Source organism: Mesitornis unicolor, unplaced genomic scaffold, assembly GCF_000695765.1.
Source record: "Mesitornis unicolor isolate BGI_N332 unplaced genomic scaffold, ASM69576v1 scaffold21797, whole genome shotgun sequence".
In the NCBI taxonomy this organism is placed as follows: domain Eukaryota; kingdom Metazoa; phylum Chordata; class Aves; order Mesitornithiformes; family Mesitornithidae; genus Mesitornis; species Mesitornis unicolor.
Window position 1 is genome coordinate 22,019 of NW_010196049.1, and position 422 is coordinate 22,440.

Genomic DNA, 422 nt, shown 5'->3' on the forward strand with positions numbered 1-422 from the left:
TCAATTGCTGCGGGTTGTGTTTTTTTTTTTTTTTTTTTTTTTGAGCACCGCAAGAGGGTGTAGGTGCTGAAGGGACTGCTTAGGGCGGGTATCGCTCAGGGGCGCGGAGGTTTCTTCCGGTGCTTTAACCAGCGCGGCTCCTAACAGCCTGGGTGCGATAGCCACACCTCTTAGTGACCGTAGGTGGGAACTATCAGCACGGCTCCTCCGCTTCCTTTGCAATGACCTTTCCGCTCGGCAGCTCTGTAGTGGAGCAGGTCTTGATTCCTGCGTGACTCCACCGACCTGTTTTTTTAGGAGGAGTTTGTCGGGACGGGAAGCGGGTGGAGCTAACAGCGGTCCTCTTCCGCACCCTGCCGGCCTGCTGACGGTGCAGCCGGAGCGGCAGAAGCTCTGCCGGGCAGCTGGCCTGAGCCGCTGCA